Below are 12,067 nucleotides of genomic sequence, written 5' to 3' on the forward strand. Positions count from 1 at the left end.
TATGGGGCCATTAAAATTGTGGCTACGCAACGACATGGGAAATAATTATGATGCAATGTTATGTGAGAAAACAAAACAAAATTCTATGAACATTACATTCACAAAGATGTAAATATGCAGAGGAAAAGAGTGAAGTGGTTATTGTGATAGTGACATAGGATTAGAGGTATTTTTACTATATTTTTCAGACAAACAATGCTTGTATTGTTTCTATAATTGAAAAAATGGAAAGAATGAAAATGGATCATTCTTTTTAGGATCTAATCTCCCAACGGATGAGAAACGCCCTGAACTCTGCAATGGTGATAGTGGTGCAGAAAAGTAAGCTTGTGGATGGTTAAGAGGACTCTTGGCACTTGTGAACATGCCCATAATCTTCAGGTACCTAAGACTTTTTTTAAATTTCATTAAACAAACGTTAAGCCAGAAGCATTTAGAAAATCTTTGGAATATTTATTTTGAATATTCAATATTTTTTCTCACCAATATATATGGTGGTTTGGCCCTCAGCGTCCATCTTAAACTTCTCCTTGTACTGTAGTGACCAGAAAATTTGAAACCACATTTCTCAGACTCCTTTGCAACTAGGAGTCTAGATATAATTTATATTCTGCCAGTTAGGTGAACTAGGGAGATCTGGGAAGTGGAGAGCAGATAGAGACCACCTTCCTGCTGCTTTGAAGTTATACGCTGCCTAGTGAAATCATAGGGTTAGGAGCAGTTGGGATGGGCAGTGGCTTGCCTGTTACGATAGCATTGCAGGGTCCGGACACCAAGTTCATGAATGTTGAGAGGCAATTGTGGCAGTGGGAGTGGCAGCAGGGATGGTGGCAGCACCATAGCTTCCACAGGTGGCCTTCACCTTTGAGGATGCGGTGGAGGTTCCCTTGGGAAGCCAGTTTGGAGGTATGGGTCTGAGAATCATCTCTGGAGTCCCCGCCTAGGTTTCAGCTCTTCCTTCCCATCCAACAATATTCTGTATAGTAGCAAATGGGCATCATAATGAAGGAGGCTTCCCTAGATGTCAGAGTGCAGCAGCCAGACGTGGTCTTAGATCTTTGAGGAAGGCCTGCTTGCAAGGAGGGGTGAGATCCCAGACACCATAACCCAGTGCTTTGACCACACTGCCAACAAGGAGGCAGCACTGGAAGGACCCAGGAGCAGAGCGGAGATCCTGCCCTGTGGGGTAAACCAGGAGACTCAGAATGACTTGCTGGTTCCAGCCGAGTCTTACATAAAGTTCCCGAATGTTGAAGTTCTGAAGACGTCATCATGCTGCTTTAGCCCAGCCGGGAGTCAAGCTCCGCTTAGAAACGGGAAGTTACAGAGGGTGTAGGGGGAAGAGCACTTGAGTTGGAGTCATGGGCCTGTTCAAGCCCAGATTCCACCATTTAGCAGCTATGTGGCTGTGACCCTTTTGGTTGGCATGCTTCCTCACCCGCTTACCATGGGCACTGCCACTTAACACATGGTGAATGAAATACAGAAAAAAATAGAATAGAAGCTCGTGGTGAAGTACATACAATTTGGGGGTGTTGGGAGGAAAGAGGACAGAAAGGAGTTAAGAGTATAGAGTTAAGAGGTCCAGGCTTCCTCCAAAATCCTACCTTTTTCACAATAATTACTTAAACCCTGGCATCCACCTGCCCACCCATGCAACACACAGATATATTAACACCCTACCCAGAATTTAGCCAATGCTGTGTCTCCCCCTGGAGCCCCAGAATTCCTCTAACAGAAGGGAGGCCCGGACCATGGAGGGACTGCAGCTGGTGTGATGTCTCCTAGATCATCGTGTGCTGGGTACCAGGTGGGGTGTGCATTTTGCCTTTGTTTTTCACAATGTGAACTCCTCCACATCTGCGTTATCTTTAAGTCAAGTGTATACGTTGGAAGGGCTGCGCGGGCCTCTAGACATGCAGGGTGTCTCCCTCATTTACACATCTGACCCTATAATCCCAGAACCTCTTGCTTTCCTAAAGACAGCACTGTGTCCCCTAAAGGCTCTATCTGTGATTCATCCTTAGGGATGAGTCCCTCCTTGAGACAGAAGAAATGGAGGCCAAAAGCTAGCCTCCCTCCAGAGCCCCCCATCAAATAAGGAAGGGATGGGGGGGTGGGCCACCAGGCACAGAGAAGGCAGAGCTGCCTCAGTTTACGGGGCTTCCTTTTATGAAAGGTGGTGACAAGAGAGGGTCCGAGCTGGTAGTTTAATCAGCGGGTTGAGAGAGGAGTGTTGCCCAGCTCTGCCTCCCAGAAGCCTGCCGGGCTCGCACTGCTGCAGACTCTGCTGCTGAGTCCCTTGTGATAGGGCTGGGCCCCCCTGCTGTGCGACAGCCACCCCCCACCCTGACTCCTGTCCTGTGGATGCGTGTGCTATCCTCCATGGCAGCTGCCCCCTGCACTTTCACAGATGAGACCCAACGATGCTAGCCATACCCTCCTCACATCAGGGTCTCTGCACTGCCGTCATTCCCACTCTCACTCAAGAACCCATCAGCTAGCAGATGTCTCAAGGCCCCAGAGGTGGACGGAATGGGTAGCAGAGGAGCCCTGAGGCCCCAGTGGAGGCCAAGCAGTGGCTGAATTGTGGGTAGGGTGTGCCACATCTGTGTGTTTGCATGGGTGACCTTGGGCCATCCGTAGCCACCCACCAAAAGAGCTTCCATCTGTCATCTTTCCCTTTCCTCATCTTTTTCCACAAATATACTCAATCCTCCATAGCCTAATAAAATCCCTCTTCCCCGTTCCACGCCTTAAGCTATTGCCCTATTTCTCTCCTCCATTCTGAAGCCCCAGAAAGAATGATCGCCCCTGGCCATCCCTCCTTACAAGGCATTCACTCCTGAAGCCTTCCCGTGGTTTCTAACTCCTGCACTTTTTTTTTAATAACATCTTTATTGGAGTATAATTGCTTTACAATGGTGTGTTAGTTTCTGCTTTATAACAAAGTGACTCAGCTATACATATACAAGTACCCCCATATCTCTTCCCTCTTGCGTCTCCCTCCCTCCCACCCTCCCTATCCCAGCCCTCTATGTGGTCACAAAGCACCGAGCTGATCTCCCTGTGCTATGCGGCTGCTTCCCACCAGCTATTTATTTTACGTTTGGTAGTGTATATATGTCCATGCCCCTCTCTCGCTTTGTCCCAGCTTATCCTTCCCCCTCCCTGTGTCCTCAAGTCCATTCTCTAGTAGGTCTGTGTCTTTATTCCCGTCTTACCCCTAGGTTCTTCACTCCCGCACTTTTCGAAAGGAGCTCTTGAAAAGGTCACCAATGATCTCACTGCCGGATCAGCCCGCCTCTCCTGGCGGGAACCTCTGAAGCCCGCCTCCTCAGGAATTCCTCCCTCACTTCCGCTCTCTTCCTGCCCTTCAGGCAGCACCGTCTGCCTCCTCGGCCTCTCCTTCCTCCTGACAGTCTGTCCTCAGAGCTCCTTTCTTCTCTTCCCTTTGGTCCTCGCTTCCATTCCCATGTTCCCATTCCCAGCCCAGGCTCTGTTTTTAATCCTGACCACTCCTCTGCACTCCAGCCCCATATGTTCTCGTGCCTCTCAGATCCATGTGAAGCTCAGATGGTAGATCAGTGTTCTAGGGCTGCTGTCACAAAACACCACAAACGGGCAGCTTGAAACAACAGCAGTATATTCTCTCATGGCCCTGGAGGCTAGAAGTTCAAGATCAAGGTGTTGGCAGGGCCATGCCCCCTCCAAAGGCTCTAAGGGAGGATCCTTCCTTGCCCCTTCCTAGCTTCTGGCGGCTCCCCTGCAATCCTCGACGTTCCTTGGCACCTGTCATTGGATTACGCCAGGATGACTTCATTTTAGCTTGATTATATTTGCACAGATATTTCTAAAAAGGGCACAGGTTCCGAGCAGACATGAATATTGGAGGAAAACTGTTGAGCTCAAGACGGGGGTGGGTGGTGGTGGTGAGAGGCTAGAGCTGCAGGCTGTCGGGGGAGAAGCCCGGGTTCCAGTCCTGACTCATATCCTTTGCCCGCGTCCCTTTATCTTCAAAAGGAAGAGTTGGACCCAGTGTTGTGCCTTCCAGCTCTATCTGTCCAATCTAAAACTGAATTCATAATCTTTCCTCCTAGTTGACAACTCCTTCTCAGGCTACTTTTTCCTGTATCTTACCTCTGTTTTACCAAGCAACCAACTGGCAAGTTTACAGTCATTCCTGGCTTCTCTCTTCTTCTCTCAGATCCTGTCAGCCATGGGGAGATTCAGGCCTCTGAGAGAGTGTCACTTATAGCTACGGCGACTGTGTAATTTATCTTCCAAACTGGGATGCTTTTTGAGAGTGACAAGGGACACTGGTGAGAATTACACCAGGACAGAGGTAGAAACTGAGACCGTCCTGGGGAAACTAGGATATGGTCGTCCTGCTTATAGCCTAAACTTGCCTTCCATGCCCCACCTGTCACAGGTACTCATTTCTCAGCTCAGATGGTTCCCCTTCCAGGAAGTCTTCTCTGACCCTCAGGAAGTGAGCTGAACCCTGTCACTCTTTCACGCCTCCTTCCTGGCTCTCCCAACCTTCTATTTATTATTATAGTTATGTTGCCTCAAGTTCTTTGAGGATGTAAATTGAGTAAATGATCAATATTTATTACAGTAGTAAGAGTTTCCTTCAAAGGAGCTCCATATTCCTATATAATAACATTAAAATGCTACAGACATTCATGAGCTCCAGGAAATTAAACCATGTTGCACCATAGCTCCTGAGGCTCTGAGCACAGACAGTGGAGAAGAGAGATAAAAGGGACATTTTCTTTTCTTCCAAAGTATTGATACATGTCACAAATGCTAAAACAGGGTGCTACTTTTCTTGGGAGCATGGAGTTGCAAAGCCTGAGAAGTGGAAGAGACCTAGAATATGATATAGTCTATAATCCCATCTCACAGGTGACCAAAGAGGTCCAAGAGGTAAAGTAACTTGTCCACAGACACAGAAGTGGATAGTGGAAGAACTGGGATAAAAACCCAGGTGTTCCATTCAGTACTTTTTCAATTCACCCACCTTTGAAATAACCCTAGAAGCTGATAAGACTCCTTTATTGCGGTCATTAGTCTTATCTCAGATGCCTTCTCTGTAAAAACCAATAGTCATCGATGCTCGCTCTGGCCGGGTTCCCCTGACATAGCACATTAGCACACGCCCGCATTTGCCAGATTCCGCAGGTGAGTTTCACCCTGAGCCTTACCATCATTGAGAACGTGTTGATCACAATCCTCTAGGCAGCAATAGCTGCCATATTTCCAACCATTCAATAGATTGCTGAGCATAGAAGATGCGCTCTTTAGGAGAATGGAGATGATATTCCCCCTGCCTGGAATGTCCAGTGCCCGCTCTTCCCATGGATAGATTCTTTTTTTTTTTTTAACATCTTTATTGGAGTATAATTGCTTTAAAATGGTGTGTTCGTTTCTGCTTTATAACAAAGTGAATCGCTATACGTATACATATATCCCCATATCCCCTCTCTCTTGCGTCTCCCCACCACGCTCCCTATCCCACCCCTCTAGGTGGTCACACAGCACCGAGCTGATCTCCCTGTGCTATGTGGCTGCTTCCCACTAGCTATCTATTTTACATTTGGTAGTATATGTAAGTCCATGGATAGATTCTTGTCTTTCAAGTACCAGCTTTAATGTCACTTCCTCAGAGAGAACAAATTAAACCAGTACCACAATCACTTTTTAAAAAAATGTATAGCACTCATTACTTTCTTAATTTATCTTTGTTTGTTTTTTTGTTTGTTTTTTCTTCCTCTTGCACTCTCTCTCTCTCTGTGTGTGTGTGTGTGTGTGTGTGTGTGTGTTTCTGACTATCACACAGAGTAAGTTTCAAGGAAACAGACATTGGGTGTCACATCTTCACAGCTCTGTCCCTGTGCCTAGAACCGTGCCTGGCACAGAGTAGGCTACGAACGAATAAATGCAAATGAATAAATAAAATGTGCCCTCCTCCAGGAAGCCTTCCCTGACCCAGACAGCCCACACACATCTTTCTCCACTGAACTTCTCTAGGATGTGTGTACTACCTCACCCACATGACATTTACCATTTACTTCCTTGTACTGTAGTTTGTTTCAGAACATACCTTGGTCCCCCATCTAGACCCTAAGCCCTGGAGAGCCGAATCTCTGGTTTATGCTCCTTTGTAGGCCCAGAACCTAGCACAGATTCCTGCACATAAAAGGAGAGCAACAGGCATGTGTTTAATCGATTGAGGAGGAAGCAGAGCATAGCAGAAAAGATGAACTTTGAACTCAGACGTCCTGACTTACCACTCACTATCTAGCTGTGTGTCCTTTGAAAAATTACTTAGCATCTCTGAGTCTAGTTTCTCAATTATAAAACGGGCACATTAATTCCTACATTACAGGATTAAAAAAGAAAATATATATAGCACTCTATATATGTATATGTATTTATGTATTCAGAAATGTCATTTCCCCGTTAGTGTTTGACAAATGTTTTTAGCTCTTACAGTAGCCACGGACGTTTTTCATAGCACGCTGATGTTCACCAAAGATTTTCTGTCTCTTAATCAGCAGTTGATTCTGCTTTTTAAGTGTTCTTTTTATTTTTCAAAAATGCAAGTCTGTAACATTTTTATCAAAATGTTTTGATAAATGCAAGTATATAAAATCAGGACATGAACACTACTTGCTACAGTTAACAGATTTCCTTTCCATATTATCATAAAAAGGACCAATTCACATTCTCACCATTTGCTTCACATTCACAAAAGTCACTTCAAGAGCTATAGCCATCTCTCAAAACTGATCAGTTTGGTGCAAGTAAGGCATGTTTCTTTTAAAAGGCTGTGCACTTGCCCAGGTGTGAGGTTATTGCAATGTAGCACATTTATACAGGTGGAAATACAGAGAGGCTGCTCTGTCCTTTAATCACCTGTCCTATGACAGCAGAGTCCTAACTTAATCTCCATGTCTCTTCATTCCCAGAAGTTTGGTGGCCAAGTCATACTAAATAGTGGCAACTTGTAGAACTCTGGAAAGTTTTCGCGCACTTTCTCATATCTTATCTCATTTGATTCTTAGGGCTGTTATTACAGAGTTAGATGGAGAAATGCAGGCCATGTTGTATTATTTTATGGTTGGATTGATTTGTAAGCTGTACTACCCAAGGAGGTTGCTTAATGGGGCCAATACCAGCAAGGGAGGTGTCACACAGTACCCTGTCCTTGACCAAGTTCAATTCAACTATTTTTTTTAATCAACTACTGGAAAAAGTCATGGAATGCAAACTTATCAACCTCTTGGAAGACGCAATACTAGGAGTAGCTTTACAGAAGGCTAAAAGTCAAAGTTGTTTTTTTAAATCTCTAAAAACATATTGATAAAATTGTGCCCTTAAATCCTGAACCTTACGGACAAGCAAGGCAGGACAGGCCCTCTTGAACTGGTAAGACTTCGCATGATGCTGTAGTTGCCCATCAGCTTGGGACAAGCTCCAGCTCCCAGGACGTTTTTCCTGGCTCTCTTCACTTGGACGGCCACTGTTTGTCCTTCCAGTCCCCAGTTAGATGCCACTTCCTCTGGGAAGCATCCTGACTTCACGGGTTTGCTTCTAGTTGTTCAAGTCAAAACCCCTGGATTCATCCCAAAATGCTAATTGTCGCTCACATAGAACATATGATCTATCAAGAATCATGCCAGCTCTGCCTCTAATAGACAGTAGAGTTGTAGGTATTAATGTACAATCTAATTTTTATTATTTATTTGTATTTATTATGTTTTTGTCCATCTCCCACCAGTAGAATGTAAGCTCCCCAGGAGAGAGATCTTTGTCTTGTTCACAGCTACTTCCCAGAATCAACAATAGTACCTAACGCTGGTAGGAACCCAGTAAGTATTTATTTTTGCTTTTTAAAAACAATTTTTATTTATTTATTTTTTGCGGTACGCGAGCCTCTCACTGCTGTGGCCTCTCCCGTTACGGAGCACAGGCTCCGGACGCGCAGGCTCAGCGGCCATGGCTCACGGGCCCAGCCGCTCCGCGACATGTGGGATCTTTCCGGACCGGGGCACGAACCCGTGTCCTCTGCATCGGCAGGCGGACTCTCAACCACTGCACCACCAGGGAAGCCCATCAATTTATTTTATTGATGTATAGTTGATTTACAATCCTGTAACTCAACAATGCTGTGTTAGTTCCTGGTGTACAGCAAAGTGATTGTCATGCATATATATAATAGTTTGCGTCTGCTAATCCCAAACTCCCAATCCATCCCTCCCCCACTCTCCCTCCCCCTTGGCAACCACCAGTCTGTTCTCTATGTCTGTGAGTCTGTCTCTGTTTCGTAAATAAGTTCATTTGTGTCATGTTTTAGATTCCACATGTAAGTGATATCATACCGTATTTGTCTTTCTCTTTCTGACTTACCTCACTTAGTATGATAATCTCTAGGTGCATCCACGTTGCTGCAAATGGCGTTATCTCATTCTTTTTCTATGGCTGAGTAGTATTCCGTTGTACATATGTACTACGTCTTCTTTATCCATTCCTCTGTCAATGGACATTTAGGTTGCTTCCATGTCTGGGCTATTGTAAATAGTGCTGCTATGAACAGAGGGGTGCACGTATCTTTCCAAATTATAGTTTTGTCCAGATAAATGCCCAGGAATGGGATTGCTGGATCATATGGAAACTCTATTTTTAGTTGTTTGAGGAAGCTCCGTACTGTTCTCCATAGTGGCTGCACCAATTCGAATTTATTTTTAATGAATGACTGAGTGAATAAGTGAGGGTAAGTTAGGTGTCTCCCTGCTGTGCCCCCATGTCACCCTGCAATCCTCTCCTCATAAGACTTTATACACTGTAGTGTAATTGGGGTTTCTTTCTACTTAAAAACATATCTTTTAATTACATGTTTGCCCATGAATAAATTCTGGTTGTCATGTAATGGTTTGCTTGTCCAACCATTTCGCTAGACTGGGAACCACAAAGAGCCCATAGCTGGTCTTCCTGGCTGCCTGCCTGCCCCCAGCACCTGGCGCAGTGCCCTGCGCAGAGAAATAGCACATTTGTTGATTGCCACGCCTTCTTCTCATGTTTGACGGGCACTAATTCATGTAACCTCCACAGCCATCCAATGAGGCAGGTTCTACCATTATTATTATTTTATAGATAAGGAAACAAGGCCCTGAGAAGTTGAGGCCCAATGGCACACAGTAAGGGATGGATCTCAGATTCTGACCTAGGAGGTCTGGCCCCCGAGCTCAAGCCCTAAACTGCTAACTGAATTGCCTCACCTTTCGAGGCACCCAATATAACGTGTTCAATAGAGGCATCAGTGAAATATGGCTGCCCCCCAAAAAAGGCAATGCATTCTTAGGCTGTGTGAGTAGGGTCCAGGTAAGGGAGGTTAGTTCCAGGGTCCAGAACAAATCAGCTCAGTTTAGGATGATTCCTTCTGAACAGGAGATCAGCAAGTTGAAGTGGGTCTAAAGATTCAAACCACAATGGCAAAGGGTCTGGAAATTATGAAATACTGCTTAGCCTTTGAGGAGTTGGTGGTTCACATCCAGGGATTCTTGTGGGAAGGAGGCCAGTCTGATGCTCTGGCCCAAGGGCAGAGCTGGGCAGAAGGGTTTAAGTCACAGGAAGGCACAATTCAGCTCACTTGGTGGAGGAACTGATGGTTAGAGACATTCAAAACCATCCATCAGCGGATAAATGGATAAACAAAAGGTTGTGTGCATGTACAATAGAATATTATACAGCCTTTAAAAGGAAAGAAGCTCTGACACATGCTACCATGTGGATGACTCCTGAAGACATCATGCTAAATGAAATAAACCAGACACAAAAGGACAAATCCTGTAGGATTCCACTTACTTGAGATACCTAGAGTAGTCAAGTTCATAGAGACAGAAAGAACAGTGGTTACCAGGGTCTGGGGAGACAGGGAAATGGGGGGTTATTGTTTAGTAGGTACAGTTTTTGTCTGGGATAATGAAAAAGTTCTGGAGCTGGGAAGTTTATACAACAACAAGCGAATGTACTTAATGCCACAGAACTGTACACTTAAAAATGGTTAAAATGGTAACATTTATGCTAGGTATATTTTATCACAATAAAATAAAATTTAAAAACAAACAAGCAAGTTCTGCCCTGTGAGACAGTGAGGTTCCCTCCATTGGCAGTGAACAAGGGGAGGCCAGATATCAGGGGAAATATAAGGGCATCCTTGAGTTTGGGTGGGAGTTGAACTGGGTGACCTTTAAGATCCCTTTCAGTTTTTAAGCTTTTATTTGTTCTTAATGTTTATTGGGCATCCACTAGACATGGATTATCTCGTTGACTCTCCATCACCCTGTAAGACAGCACTGTCCTAGTCTCCATCTTACAAACAGTAAATGGAGGCTTAAAGATCTCCAGTCATTTCCTCAAGGCCTCCCCAGTTCTAAGTGTAAAACAGAAAGATGGGAACTCCAGAGAAAGCACTATGCTACAGCACAAAGATTGCACCAAGGAGGAAACCTAGAGTGTTGGTGACTTCTATGAGGTCATGCTGAGCTAGCATCTGGGCCCAGGTCTTCCACTAACTCCATGCTGACTCCGCACTCTTCCTCCTCCACCGTGGGGCATCAAATGACCCCCATGGGCATTCCTGTTAGGTCCCAGAAGGTGCTAAGCTGTCCTCAGGAAGGCACATCCTCAAACAACTTCTGAGGATGTTAAGAAGGCCAGGATGTCCTATGAGAGGCATAAAGCCTGAACCAACATTAGCTGTATCATTACTATCCTTTCAGGGTCAAGTTCCCTGATTAACAAGCGGGTCACCACGTTAATTCCATCATGATTTCCCACGTCACACACAACCTCTGCGTGTCCTCACTTAAAAGGTTATTGAAAATGATGGTTTGAGAACACAACCTCTTCCATAGACTCAACACCCGTTTTAATTTTATGAACATTGCACTTTGTGTTCGAGGTGGTCTTTAAATGCTTTGAAGCAGAGTCTAGACCAGCACTGCCCAATAGAAATACAACGCACGCCACAAATGTAATTTTAAATTTTCTGGTTGCCACATTAAAAATGTTGAAAGAAACGGGGAAAATTAATGTTAATAATATATTTTGTTTATTCCAACTTATTCAAAATAATTATGATGAGATATTTTACATTCTTCTTTCATACTGTCTTTGAAATCGGTGTATGCTTCATACTCACGGCGCATCTCAGTTTAGACCAGCCACGCTTCAAATGCTTCATGAAGCTAGTGACTACCACACTGGACGATGCACGTCTAGTTTCTTTTGTTTAAGGAGCTGGATGGTAAAAAGTAAAGAGAAACAAGGCCATGTTTTGAAGGGAGCTGGATCTAGTGAGGGTTTTATTTAGTATGGGATGCATATATGTCGACTCCAGGGGATATAGAGGGGAGAGCCTGAAGGTGGAAGCAAGAGGAAGTTAAAAGCGTCCAGGGAGACGCTGGATGGAAGGGAGGAAGGAGGAAAGAGTGTGAAGGCAGGACAGGGGCAAACTCTGAGGTTGATGCTGGTTGGGTTCCTCTTCCATAATTACAGGAATACTTTGGACATACTGCAGATTTGGTTCCAGGTTACCACAATAAAGCAAGTATTGCAATAAAGCGAGTCACATGAATTTTTTTGGTTTCCTAGTGCATATAAAAGTTACGTTCACAGGGGGAGGGATAAATTGGGAGATTGGGATTAACATATACACACTACTATATGTAAGATAGATAACCAAGAAGGACCTACTGTATAGCACAGGGAACTCTACTCAATACTCTGTAATGGCTTATTTGGGAAAAGAATCTAAAAAAGAGTGGATATATGTATATGTATAACTGATTCACTTTGCTGTACACCTGAAACTAACGCGCTGTAAATCAACTATACTCCAATAAAAATTTAACAAAAAGTAAAAAATAAAAGTCATGTTTACACTATGCTGTAGTCTATTAAGTACGCAATAGCATTAGGCCAAAAAAAAGTACACATTTTCAGTTAAAAATACTTTATTAGTAAAACATGCTAACCATCATCTGACAATGCAGGG

General features: G+C 44.4%; 1 long non-coding RNA gene across 2 annotated transcripts in view; it reads left to right on the forward strand.

Moving 5' to 3' along the window:
- The window catches only part of LOC141278940 (uncharacterized), a 39,362-nt gene that overhangs the window by 2,815 nt on the left and 24,480 nt on the right, over positions 1-12,067 (forward strand). The window contains exons 2-3 of one of the 2 annotated variants that reach the window (XR_012332397.1): positions 258-381; positions 7,793-7,880. This is a non-coding gene — a long non-coding RNA (uncharacterized lncRNA). The remainder of the gene's footprint in view (positions 1-257; positions 382-7,792; positions 7,881-12,067) is intronic. The other variant, XR_012332398.1, reaches the window with a different exon arrangement.

The sequence above is a fragment of the Tursiops truncatus genome, chromosome 6, assembly GCF_011762595.2.
Source record: "Tursiops truncatus isolate mTurTru1 chromosome 6, mTurTru1.mat.Y, whole genome shotgun sequence".
NCBI classification, from domain to species: domain Eukaryota; kingdom Metazoa; phylum Chordata; class Mammalia; order Artiodactyla; family Delphinidae; genus Tursiops; species Tursiops truncatus.